This window comes from Phyllobates terribilis, unplaced genomic scaffold (genome assembly GCF_046119375.1).
Source record: "Phyllobates terribilis strain yellow unplaced genomic scaffold, ASM4611937v1 Scaffold_1__5_contigs__length_1240528914, whole genome shotgun sequence".
Lineage (NCBI taxonomy): Eukaryota > Metazoa > Chordata > Amphibia > Anura > Dendrobatidae > Phyllobates > Phyllobates terribilis.
The window spans coordinates 785,806,591-785,819,805 of record NW_027362761.1 but is presented as its reverse complement, the minus strand read 5'-3'; the positions used below and the strand labels follow the sequence as shown (position 1 = coordinate 785,819,805).

General features: G+C 43.0%; 1 protein-coding gene and 1 long non-coding RNA gene across 4 annotated transcripts in view; one reads left to right on the top strand and one right to left on the bottom strand.

Moving 5' to 3' along the window:
- Positions 1-9,856, bottom strand: part of LOC141151026 (uncharacterized) — a 120,500-nt gene extending 110,644 nt beyond the window's left edge. The window contains exon 1 of the long non-coding RNA XR_012246971.1: positions 9,711-9,856. This is a non-coding gene — a long non-coding RNA (uncharacterized lncRNA). The remainder of the gene's footprint in view (positions 1-9,710) is intronic.
- The window catches only part of TMEM150C (transmembrane protein 150C), a 294,980-nt gene continuing 289,096 nt past the window's right edge, over positions 7,332-13,215 (top strand). For 2 of the 3 annotated variants that reach the window (XM_073637018.1, XM_073637019.1), the window contains exon 1: positions 7,333-7,582. The gene's annotated coding sequence lies outside the window, so the exon portion shown is untranslated. Of the gene's footprint in view, positions 7,583-13,215 lie in introns of all 3 variants that reach the window. The other variant, XM_073637020.1, reaches the window with a different exon arrangement.

The window sequence follows — 13,215 nt, the reverse complement described above, 5'->3', positions numbered from 1 at the left end:
TTATTTATGCTCAATAATAATGGATCTAAGTGTGGCGACGTGCTCTGCAATGCACCTCATGCTCATGTCAGACAGATGAGGCAAAGCAAAAAGATGGAAAAAGTCAAGCAGACAGGTAAACAGATAAAAGGGAGACAAACTGTTCATGGGATGTTATTAATGATGCCTCCATAGTGACATTACACACATATAAAGGGATTATTGAAGGATTATGTTAATGTATAACCAAGTTCATGTCTGCGAAATTGTGAAATTTGTCTACACATATTGATTGCGGCTCTGGATTTATTATAAGGGCTTGTTCACACAACCTTATGGAAAAAACAGGCCGCACTCGGACCAATGTTATTCAATGGGGCAGGGCAGATGAATGATTTTTTTCAGTGACCAAATCTGCGTGTGAAAAAAAACACGGCATGCACTAGTTTCCTCCATAAGTCAGATGAGAGTTTATGGGTGCACCAAAAAAATATCGCATGCCATACTGAGACGCAGTACAGCATCTGATTTTTACGGATACATTGTAATTCTGTAACATAGGAAACTGTTAATGGTCGTGTAAAAGATTAATAGCTTCTGCTGTATAAAACAGATTGTATACAGGTGGCAAGTGACAAAAAAAAAGTTTTCTGGATTAAAGCCTGAATGATTTTTTATACGCTCATGTGAACCTACCCTTATGATGATCTGCTGCACTGCCAGTCACACTGAGATATTCTGCTAACATAGGAACAATATACACCCTACAATTCCCCATCATTACATATTTAGGGGTGTTTAATATGGGACTGTCGGGTCTTCAATTGAGCTGGACAGTTTCCTGTACGCAGCATGTTGGCATAAGCTCTCAGGGACATAGTATGACATAGTTTTACAAATGCTACAAGAGTAGCGATAACAGCTGCTCACACGGATAATATTTGAGAACATGGCTAATATACTGTGTTCCAACTGAAAAAAATATTTCCATTGGAAAGCCAAATCTTTTCGTACTTTAGTCCTTACTATTATCATCAATGATGATGTAGGACAGACCATCAAAGGAGTTGTCCAGGCTTATGATATTGATAACTTATTCTTAGAACTAAAGGGAACCTGTCACCAGTTTTATCATATATCAATTAAAATTATGACATTATTCAGCACCTGCTCTGCATTACATAAATGGTTATATAACCCCCAAACTCCCCCTGTATACCACCCAAAAAAAACTGTTGAAGTTCTCCTGCGCTGTATGCTAATCCTGTCGGCCTGGTCCGATAGGCATCCATTCTGTGCTGTCTATCCCTCCTCCCGTGGATGACGCCTCCTGTGTCATCCACATTGCAGGGCGAAATCTTGCACAGAGAAATCGCGGCTCGCGCCTGCGCACTATGTTTAGCTCTACTGCGGGCGCATGCGCACTTGTGTTTTCGGTAGGGTAAAGCACAGTGAGCAGGAGTGAGCCGCGATTTCTTTGCATAGGCGCAAGATTTCGCCCGGCAATGTAGAACATACAGCGAGGGAGAACTTCAAAAGCTTTTTGAGGGTTGTACAGGGGGAGTAAGCGGGATTTATAACCATTTATGGAATGCAGCACAGGCGCTGAATAAGGTGATAGTTTTAGTTGATATATGACAAAATTGGTGACAGGTTCCCTTTAAGAAAATAAGAGCAGCACATCCAAGGACTAAAATTCACATGACAGCCATGAAAGACTGACGCATTTCCGGTGTAATAATAACGCCTTATTCATAGACTATGAGTAAGGGAATTATTGTCACGCCAGAAACGCGTCAGTCTTTCCTGGCTATTATATGTAAACAACGAATGGAGTAGAAAGAGCACTGCTTTTTATTGTGACCATTGCTGAGAACTGCAGCTCAGTTCCTATCATGAATAAGGGCTGTGCTACAGTTCTCCTCAGGCCACGTTCACACATTCAGTATTTGGTCAGTTTTTTACCTCAGTATTTGTAAGCCAAAACCAGGAGTGGGTGATAAATACAGAATTGGTGATGAGTTTCTATTATACTTTTCCTCTGACTGTCCCACTACAGGTTTTGGCTTACAAATACTGAGGCAAAATACTGACCAAATACTGATAGTGTGAACGTGGCCAAAGATTAAGTCTAGGATATGATTGAATTGATCTGCTGCAAATTGAATTTGAGTCGAATTTCCAGAAATTTGCTGGTCACAGCAAATTTGAACAGTTTACATTTCAATTGGCTGGCACCATTTCACACGTTGCTAAAGAGAGAGCGGGCTCACATTACACCATAGACCTCCCTATAATGCCTTGTACCTATCACATGGTAAAGCGCAGCCAATCACGGGAGACTGTCCCAGTCACTATAATAGATGTGGGAAGAAAAGAAACGGACATTTTCAGTTTTTACAGCCCAGGGATAGGAGGTCAGGGTGTATAGCTGAGACATAGAAAGATCGGCCTAAATCAAAGTGAGATGAACTATTGCAGCTCTGAAGAACATAGAAAATGGAAGCGATAGTTTCAGTGAATAATAATGCTGTACATAGATACAAGTGATACGGAAGTGCTGGACCTACACAGTCAGTGTATCTGTGAACTGTTTGATCTGTGATTATCTGCAGTAACAGCACCTTAATAACACCATTTTTAATATATTCTTGATGCGCTATAAAAAGTATCATGCTTTGCATTTCTTTTGTACTTTTTTTAAAGACAAAAAAATTCTCAACATTCCAGAAATGTAAACACAACTGTCTACCTCCAAAAGGGTTACATTTCAAATTTTTTTAACACTTGTTATAGTCAAGTATTACACCTGTACATGTAACCCAAAAACAGCAACCTGTTGTAGGTACCTGCTTTTGGGACATGAACCTACCTTGCTTTAGCTTTGTCAAAGGCCTAGGGTTGTTTTTTTAAAATCTTTAAAAAAAAAGGCTCAGATTAATTTCTGTACACCCGATTTACTGGTCCAGTTTAGCAACCATACGCACCACAACAATACTGCTGACTTTTGGCGCATCTTACCTTCTGTGCGTGTAGATTTGTAGTGTCACATCATTTTTATCAACGGGGGAGGATTAAAACAAAAAAATATATAAAAAAAAATACAAAATAAGTTTAATGTTTCACAGGCCTGTTTTACCAGTCCAATTTGGTAACCGTACACCTCAATACTGTGGAATGTTGCCGCATTTTGAAGTCGTGCACTTATTTCCTGATATTTCTTGTTACATCATCCTTTTTGGGCTAGGAGGCTAAATGTCGCTTATCAAAAAATTTGAAAATAAATTATTATATTAAAATTGTAGAAAAATTGTCGAAGCAGGCGAATTCGGATCTCAAAAGATTTGTTCAACTCTAATAATTCTTCAACCTCATACAGTGGGGAAAATAAGTATTTAGTCAGCCACCAATTGTGCAAGTTCTCCCACTTAAGAAGATGAGAGAGGCCTGTAATTGACATCATAGGTAGACCTCAACTATGAGAGACAAAATGAGAAAACAAATCCTGAAAATCACATTGTCTGATTTGGAAAGAATTTTTTTTCAAATTTTGGTGGAATATAAGTAGTGGCTCAATTACAAACAAGCAAGATTTCTGGCTCTCCCAGACCTGTAACTTCTTTTTTAAGAGGCTCCTCTGTCCTCCACTCATTACCTGTAGTACTGGCACCTGTTTGAACTTGTTATCAGTATAAAAGACACCTGTCCGCAACCTCAAACAGACACACTCCAAACTCCACTATGGTGAAGACCAAAGAACTGTCAAAGGACACCAGAAACAAAATTGTAGACCTGAACCAAACTGGGAAGACTGAATCTGCAATAGGCAAGCAGCTTGGTGTGAAGAAATCAACTGTGGGAGCAATAATTAGAAAATGGAAGACATACTAGATCATTGCTAATCTCCCTCGATCTGGGGCTCCACACAAGATCTCACCCCTTGGGGTAAAAACGATCTCAAGAACGGTGAGCAAAAATCCCAGAACCACATGGGGGGACCTAGTGAATGACCCGCAGAGAGCTGGGACCAATGTTACACAGGTGTAAGGTAGCGCTATTCATCACGCTGGGGGGTACTCACTTCACCAGATCAATTAAAGCACACATGCAACGTTTTCCGGTAATATGAAGACCAGCAGTTTACTACACATCATAAACCGCTCATAACATAGTCCATCTCAGTGGCTTGCAGGAATGTTACACATGTATCCTAGAGCCTTTTCAGTGGTAGCTATGCCCGCTTGGCTTCAAATACAGACTTCAGCAAGGTACAGCAACAATATTCACTTAAAGGTCCGATTTACCTTTGCCGGGTCTCAGCTGCTTCTATCAGCTCGGTCCTGCCACAGCTGTGGCTTTAAGGCTTCCCAGACGTAGTCTCCAGGCCACGTGCCTTCCAAGACTACTGGTATCTCAGACACAGGGATCCATCCTCTGCCTTCCAGGCTAGTGGAGTCCCAGACACAGGGACCAGGCTTCTTGCCTCACCAGGCCTCAACAGGCCTCTTGCCTTCCAAGCCTACTGGTATCCCAGACACAGGGATCCAGCCTCTGCCTTCCAGGCCTCTCTCTCTGTTTCAAAACCACCAGGATTTATATATCCTTCTGTGTACACAGGACCTGTGATGATGTCACAGTCATGTGATCAGTCACCTGAGGGGGAGGTAAATGGTCAGCCAGAACACACCCCCTGGACATTTTAGCAATGCAGCAAGCCGCTGCATTACACAGGCTACCATCAGTAACACACTACGCCGCCAGGAACACAGATCCTGCAGTGCCAGACTTGTCCCCCTGCTTAAGCCATTACATGTCCAGGCCCATCTGAAGTTGGCTAGAGAGCATTTGGATGATCCAGAAGAGTATTGGGAGAATGTCATATGGTCAGATGAAACCAAAGTAGAACTGTTTGGTAGAAACACAATTTGTCGTGTTTGGAGGAGAAAGAATGCTGAGTTGCATCCGAAGAACACCATACCTACTGTGAAGCATGGGGGTGGCAACTTCATGCTTTGGGGCTGTTTCTGTGCCAAGGGACCAGGACGACTGATCAGTGTGCATGAAAGAATGAATGGGGACATGTATCGTGAGATTTTGAGTGAAAACCTCCTTCCATCAGCAAGGGCATTGAAGATGAAACGTGGCTGGGTCTTTCAGCATGACAATGATCCCAGGCACACTGCCAGGGCAACGAAGGAGTGGCTTTGTAAGAAGCATTTCAAGGTTCTGGGGTGGCCTAGTCAGTCTCCAGATCAAAACCCTATAGAAAACCTTTGGCGGGAGTTGAAAGTCCGTGTTGCCCAGTGACAGCCCCAAAACATCACTGCTCTAGAGGAGATCTGCATGGAGGAATGGGCCAACATACCAGCAACAGTGTGTGCCAACCTTGTGAAAACTTACAGAAAATGTTTGACCTCTGTCACTGCCAACAAAGGATATATAACAAAGTATTGAGATGAACTTTTGTAATTGACCAAATACTTATTTTCCACCAAATTTTGAAAAAAAATTCTTTCCAAATCAGACAATGTGATTTTCGGGATTTGTTTTCTCATTTTGTCTCTCATAGTTGAGGTCTACCTATGATGTCAATTACAGGCCTCTCTCATCTATTTGTGTGGGAGAACTTGCACAATTGATGGCTGACTAAATACTTTTTTTCCCCACTGTAAGTCTAGTCTACCCCTTTATAGAGAATCTGTCAGGTGATTTTTTTTTGTAGCATAATAATAGTATCCTGAAATAGGGCTTGGGCAGCCCTTTCAGGATATGTAACGTTTATTGCTATACCTTTCTCCGGATAATTCAGCCATGCGCCGATAGTCAAGCGTACGTAAATCAAAAGTAAATATGCATCCCTTACCCCCGCCCATAATCCCTTCCATCCCTCTGCGGCGGCATCAGCGATAGTAAAAATCCTGCGCATGCGAGATGCCTCGCTGACTACTGGTGTGTGGACCTTGTTTAGCTTTAGTTTTTTTGTATTAAAGAGGTTTTCCCACAAACAAAAGTTCATTTTAATCAATGTCTGTGTCTGACCGTATACGGAACACACCACAGCTCCTGGGCGAGGGAGGAAGCAGGAGACAATACAGACAGTACAGCAGGGGATCACAGAGGAGTCATTTTGTGAGGTAAAACATTTCACTGCCTGTTTTAAAACAATATTTTACCTCACAAAATGACTCCCCTGCGATCCCCTGCTGTAATGTCTGTATTGTCTTTTGCTCCCCCCCCCCTGCCCAGGAGATGTGGTATGTTCCGTATATGGTCAGACACAGACATTGATTAGAATGAACTTTTGTTTGTGGGAAAACCGGTTTAAGTACATTGTGGGGAGGGGAGTCCCCCGGTGCTATGCACCTTTATCCACCCGGCTTTCAATCACAGTGAAATATGGAGCCTATCTATCCCCATGTCCATTTGCAGACTTGCTAGAGACATGGATACGTGAGTCACTAGAGTTAAGGACCATCAGGATTGGGTACACCTTGTTGTGGATGAAGGCTTTTACGCTTTTTAAAAAAAAATTAACATTTTTTATGTGTATAGAAAAAGTGGTGTTTTTACATTTAAAGGGGTTGTCCGGTCAAAAGTGTTAAGTCTGCAGTCACTATGTGTATCTGCAGACTTATGAATCCCCTCAGCGCAGGCACTGTGCGCTCCAGGGATTCGCCGGTTTCAGATTCAGGACCTGAGGACATGTATGAGTTATACACAGACCCTGCCAGATGGCACCGAAATGGCCATCAATCACTGTAGACAAAATCTAGAGAGCACCTCTAAGGGTAGTTAGGGAGAATCAGGTGACAGAGATCCTGGGCTGTCACATTTGGGGCTCTTAACTACCACATCTTCTGGGGGCTTAGTGGGTAAATGACATGGCGGTGTCAGCGAAGTCAGTAGCCTTTCAGATTAGTGCTGATGCCTTGGTAGTCACTTGTCTGCTGGAGCAGTGACATAAAGGGGGTTTGTGACAGATGGAGCAGTGATATAATGTCTCAGTTCTGCACAGGATGGAGCAGTGATGTCAGAGTAGTAGGTCCCCATTCTAAGGTTTGCTATGGTGGGCAGCACTTTCTAGGTGGTACACCCATGGCTACAGCTTCCATTTAATAAAAACTTTAGAAAACTAATGTGCCCATCCAGACAGATACACAATTGTGTTATTGGCCGCAAATAATCACAAAAGTAACGATAACTCCGGGATGGCTAATTGCCATCACTATGTGCAAAGGGGCAGTTAAGAAGGACATCAAATTAATTCAGTTCTCTAAACAGTATGAATAAGGGGGAAATAATAAGAATAAAAGCTTGAGGCAGGACTGGAGGAGATTAATATTCTAGAAGAAAAGGAGGGAAGGGCTATAATGAGACTAAGAGCGGACTGGAGCAAGCTGGAAGAATGTAAACACATACTGGGGAGAAGTCAGGCAGGCAGAGCAGGCAGCAAGGATAGCAAAGCCTAGGAGAGCAGCAGTGTGGAGCTCCAGAGGAAGAAGAGAGGGAGGGGAGAGGACAGCACATTTCCTCACTCCCAGCAGCTCCTTGTTCCAGGTAGACACAGAGCAGCAGCACTGGAGCCTCCGATCTGTGGCTGCAGGTAAGAGGACATCTGTCACTGAGCTGTCACACAGCTGACAGGCAGCAGCACCGATCGTCCTTCATCCAGCTCCTGGGACGTTCACTCTGGTGCCATTCATTCTGCCTCTGTGGGCATTACTAACCGGCCTATATTCGGCTGTACTAGGGACCTGGAGCAGCTCAGAGGGTACACATGGCATTATGGCAGCTGGTGGTCAGGCAGATCAGTGATAGGACTGGACGATGAGAGTGTCACATGTAGCAGAGCTAAGTTTGTCAGATGTTGCAGCTCAGACTGTGCTAGAGTGAGAGCTGAGCTCCATACATCTCAAATGGTTGTCAGGGCAGACCTGACTTTGTCTCATGTTACAGCAGCACCTATGTTATACATGTAGCTGGCTGTGCTGCAACTGGCTCAGAAGCTGCTTGTCAGATGTGGCAGAGCTAAGCTTGTCAGATGTAGCAGGGCTGAGCTTGTCAGAAGTAGCAGGGCTGAGCTTGTCAGATGTGGCAGAGCTGAGCTTGTCAGATGTGGCAGAGCTGAGCTTGTCAGATGTGGAAGGGCTGAGCTTGTCAGATGTGGCAGAGATGAACATGTCAGATGTGGCAGAGCTGAGCTTGTCAGATGTAGCAGGGCTGAGCTTGTCAGATGTGGCAGAGCTGAGCTTGTCAGATGTGGCAGAGCTGAGCTTGTCAGATGTAGCAGGGCTGAGCTTGTCAGATGTAGCAGGGCTGAGCTTGTCAGATGTAGTAGAGCTGAGCTTGTCAGATGTAGCAGGGCTGAGCTTGTCAGATGTAGCAGAGCTGAGCTTGTCAGATGTGGCAGAGCTGAGCTTGTCAGATGTAGCAGAGATGAACATGTCAGATGTAGCAGGGCTGAGCTTGTCAAATGTAGTAGAGCTGAGCTTGTCAGATGTGGCAGAGCTGAGCTTGTCAGATGTAGCAGAGCTGAGCTTGTCAGATGTAGCAGGGCTGAGCTTGTCAGATGTAGCAGGGCTGAGCTTGTCAGATGTAGTAGAGCTGAGCTTGTCAGATGTAGCAGGGCTGAGCTTGTCAGATGTAGCAGAGCTGAGCTTGTCAGATGTGGCAGAGCTGAGCTTGTCAGATGTAGCAGGGCTGAGCTTGTCAGATGTAGCAGGGCTGAGCTTGTCAGATGTAGTAGAGCTGAGCTTGTCAGATGTAGCAGGGCTGAGCTTGTCAGATGTAGCAGAGCTGAGCTTGTCAGATGTGGCAGAGCTGAGCTTGTCAGATGTAGCAGAGCTGAGCTTGTCAGATGTGTCAGGGCTGAGCTTGTCAATGATTTTGTCATTTCACAGAGATCATAATAATATCACAATTGTCTAGTTTTCTATAGGGTTGCACACAGATAAATACCAAATTCAGCTCTGCTACATTTTGCAAATGGTTTTATGTTTCTGCATGGTCATGGTTGCTTTCCTCCTACTTTTAACGCCAAGCTTTTTATCTTAGTTTGATAGTATGATAACAATGGGATATTGTATTTTGTCGATGGCTGAAACCCAAATCTTTGCTTTATTTGAGTTGTCAGACCTGGCGTAAAAAAGCAAAGCAGTTAAGTCTTATTATTCTGCATGTCTGTATATCATTCTGCATGCTGGAAATGACACATTGAATTTCCTTTTGGTAATTGAAGTATGTCAGGAGTAAGGAGGAGAAAAGCTGTGTCATATAAACGGAGATGTCTTAAGTGTCATTGAGGTGCAATTATATTATCTAAGTGACTTCTAAAAGAATCAATGCTGTAATGTCTAAAATGTTACATGGGTTTTCCGGTGGTGGTCCAGCTCCTAGCACTCCCACAGATCAGATGACTGAAAGGCTCATTTTACACCAAATGCAGGTTCATTAAAGGGTGCTTGGTACCATATGCCCAGTTAGGGTATAGGAGTGTGATAAAGGGGAGTCCTGCCGACAACTTTAACTGTTGATCCCTCTCCCATCTGCTTGTCACAGGATATATTGAATGAAGAGGGGTTGTCCTGATGAGGCTAACCTTTTAAAGTGTTCCTTAGTCATTTATAGGCTGTGAGATACCTTCATACCTAGAATATGGTTAATGCACCTCCATTCATTCCATGTGTCTCAGGAAATGCAGGGAAGATGTGAATTTAAGGGGATATTCGTACCTTCAACGTTCATGTTATATTCACAGAAAATGCCATAACTGCCTGATAGAGGAGGGTCCCAGCTTTGGTATCCCCCATTCACAGATCCATGCTGCCTGTCAATGTAGGAGTCCAGGAAAAAGCCACACAGGCAACTCGGCGTAGTGACATCTGTGGGAGCGGCATAAATCAGTATATGGGAACTACATGCGTTGTCCTGATAGGTGAGCGTCCCTGGTGGGTCGTCCCAGGTGGGGTGGCACCCGTCCCTATCAGGCATTTATGGCATATCCTGATAAGAAGTAGAAGATTACTGTAAATGCAGTTGCGTGCCAGATATTTAGGTTCAGCATGCTGACTTTTGCATGTGACATTACACATTATTGACTTCTACGCATGATATTTCATTTTCTCCTCCACTACACTGTACTGCGAGAAGATGTGTTACTGAGAAGCTAAAGCAAGTTTCCTGTCTGGAACAGGCACTAAGCCCAGCCTTGGTCAGACATGCTGTTCAGCACCTCGAAAGTGAAGCTGTTAGTTCTAATTGTGCCTCAAACAATTCCCTCATTATTACGGTTAAAGGGGTGGTCCGAACACACAAATTAATTTTTATTCTAAATGCCTATTTAATGTCATGATCTAATCTATTCTCTAATATACTGTGACATGCAGAAGTAGTGCTGTTGCTTCAAAAGCATTCAGCAACTATTACAAATAACACAAGCTCAGGAGACAGGAAGTGTTGTGCTTCAGAAGCATCCAGCAACTAGAGGGGTTAACACAGGAGACAGGGAGTGTTTTAGCAGAGCCCCAGGGGTATTGTGAGGAACTTGTTATTGTAGTCTGGCTAGCCAAAGAGAAAGGTAGTGTGTTATCTGGATCTGACAGAAGGCAACTGAACAGGATTCAGATCAGGAGAGAAACTAAACACAGGTCAGATAAACTCCCTGAACTAACAGTGCAGAGTATTATTGGGCAGGAAGATAAGGACTGGAAGGAATTGTGTCACAGGGATCATCTCCCTCATCAAACCCTCCCTCCCTCCATCTCCATGCAGGATAAAGAATGCTGAGCACTATTGTGTCCTTGTGAAGGAAAAGCCTGTGGTTGTGTATGCATAGAAGTGTGCTGCTAAGAGATCTAATCTATGCTGAATTATGCTACTGTAGAGACTAATACTGTGCCTTGTGAAGAAACTACTGTATTGTTACTGGAGCCGGTTGCTCAAGAAACTCAGACTGTACTGTAATGAAGATTGTTGCTGTAATATCCCTGAATTGCACTGGCCATGCTTCAGAATAAATTCCACTGTTAAACTGTTGAAAAAGACTCTTGTCAGATGTGTCTGGTCAGCAATCGAATCCATTGTGTGCCTGAGAGAAGCTGCAGCTTATGGTCGCCCTGAGTAACTGTTCCCCCAGGATTCCAAACAATTAATGAAACCCGTCTCGCCCTATCTGAACCTAGCAGCGTGCGTGTAACAATACTTTAATTAAAAATTCCCTATCCTTAGCTCACTAATCTATCTAAATAATTTTATTTCTTTTTTTCTACTTCCTTTTTTATAACGCTTTGTATGAGAATCTCATTGCATACTGGAATTTGCAAAAGAAGTGTCATGAGAGGGCAGAGTTCACTGCCGCAGCCTCCACCCCCTCCCTATAATGAAGCTTCATCAGTGACGTCCGTTTTAGAGGCTGGGCTAGTCCCTGCTGTACTGAGCATGTGTCGGTTGTCAATTCCAACGTATGCTCCGTAGATTCTAGTCACTGTGCAATATGCACAGTGACAGTGCGCTCTCTTGCCGCCTCTGACCACAAGTAATGAGCTGGCAGGTGAGCGCACTGTTAGTGCTCTTTGTAAGATGACTTCTCAGCCTGCAGAGACCAGTGCTGCCCCCACAAGTGATATCTTTAAACTAATCTGCATTATTACCCTGTGAGTCATGCCTTCTTGTAAAGACCATAATATTAACACTATATATAAAAGGACAATATTTATGGAACCGTATAGTGCATTTAAAAAATAGAATATTTGGAAGCAGTGGGAATAAATTAAAGGGGTATTCTCAAGCTTGAATTTTTCCCATATCTATGGAATATGGGATAACTTCCCGATCACTGGGGGTCCCCTCTGAACCCAAGAACCGGGGTGGTGGAGAGCCATGTGTAAATGGAGGGATGGTCAATCATGTGCACTGCACATCCATTCATTCTTAATGGGACGGCTGGAGATAGCTGAGAGCAGCTTGTCTTCAGCACTTCCACAAGAATGAATGACGTGACAGTGTGCATGATCAATCTCCGCTCCATTCTCTCTGGGCTCCCTGGTGATCATGATTGTTAGGGGTCCCAGTGATCAGACAATCGGGAAGCTATGGGATAGAGGAAAACTTTTAAACTTGAAGTACCCTTTAACAGCAAAAGCTGGCCACTCTTGACTTGTTGACAGTTCCTCTTTAATTTTGGCATTGATGATACTATGTATCAAAAAGAAATTATAAATTGTCATACAAATATTTAATAAATAAAATAAAAAAAACAAGTATGGTTATTAAACTCCTACTTCTAAAGCATGTTCCCTTGTAATGAGAGTAGTCCCTATGAAATCTCTTGTAGAGGTGGTCCTAAATATATAAAATGAATCATTGTTTGACAAGAAAGATACAGTATACGTATGGAAGTAATGAGTTCAGTTGTTTCCAAACACTTGTACATCGATTGTTGGTACGTTGATGGATACCATAGGAATCATTTGTTAAAACCTGAACTAGGTCAATGTAAGAACTGAAGCTTCAGGCCAATACCGTTTATTCTGTACAACCTCAATTTATATAGCCGTCTTGTGTCTAGTGATCTAAATAGACATAGCCTAAACCTCAACTTATAGAATCACCATGGCTACATAGTGTACAAGAGAAATGTTACATTTGCATAAAAATGTGATATCGCCTTGACATAATAAGCTATAGTATTGCATGAAACAAAGTTATGGTTCCTTACAATAGCCATTCAGGCAGAGATTATGATAACCTTTGCAAGTTAAAGACTTGATTTCTAAGTTTGACATTTTTGTATTTTTGCCATATTTAGGCCGCGTTCATCTGGTTGAAATGTGGTCGGGAGTATTCATATCACGTACTCTCCCTGCTAGGATTTACAAGTCTGCAGTCTCATAGAGTGACTGCAGACTCATAGTTTAAGACCCGACAACCCCTTTGAGCCAGACTATAGAGTTAGGCAAGAATACTAAAATTCTTCAACTTCCCCAGTACCAAGCTTCTATAAGGCAGAAATGGATATAAGTGGTTCCCCAGGAATAAAAATAATATTCAAGGGTTCATCGCCATTCTGTAGGCAACCTCCCCAGTAGTAAGCTTGGCAGCCAGTATGACTCTTGGTGATAAGATGTTCAATACCAGAAGCATTAACATTATCCCTGCATTAATGAGTATTATACATTGTCCGCTAGTGTCTGTTACAGAGGTCACTGATATAAGATCTTAGTGACAGCTGGAGAGAAA